The following is a 516-nucleotide window of genomic DNA, read 5'->3' on the forward strand; positions in this document are numbered from 1 at the left end:
CCCCTATTATTAATATTTTGTATTAAATGTTGTTTTTGTTACAGTTGATGAGCCAATATCCAAACGTTATTAACTATAGTCCAGGGTTTATTTCCCTCTTTGTGTTGTGTATTCTGTGATTTTTTTTTAATGTTTATTTATTTTTGAGAGGCAGGGGATAGCGTGAGCATGCGAGGAGCAGAGAGGGAGAGAGTGAATCCTAAGCAGGCTCCATGCTGTCAGTGCAGAACCGACTCAGGGCTGGAACCCATGAACCCTGAGATCATGACCTGAGCTGAAATCAAGAGACGCTAAACCCTTGGGGCGCCTGGGTGGCTCAGTCGGTTAAGCGTCCGACTTCGGCTCATGATCTCGCAGTCCGTGAGTTCGAGCCCCGCGTCGGGCTCTGTGCTGACAGCTCAGAGCCTGGAGCCTGTTTCGGATTCTGTGTCTCCCTCTCTCTCTGACGCTCCCCCATTCATGCTGCCTCTCCCTGTCTCAAAAATAAACATAAAAAAAAAAAAAGACGCTAAACCC

The sequence above is a fragment of the Herpailurus yagouaroundi genome, unplaced genomic scaffold, assembly GCF_014898765.1.
Source record: "Herpailurus yagouaroundi ecotype Mexico unplaced genomic scaffold, PumYag 67493, whole genome shotgun sequence".
Lineage (NCBI taxonomy): Eukaryota > Metazoa > Chordata > Mammalia > Carnivora > Felidae > Herpailurus > Herpailurus yagouaroundi.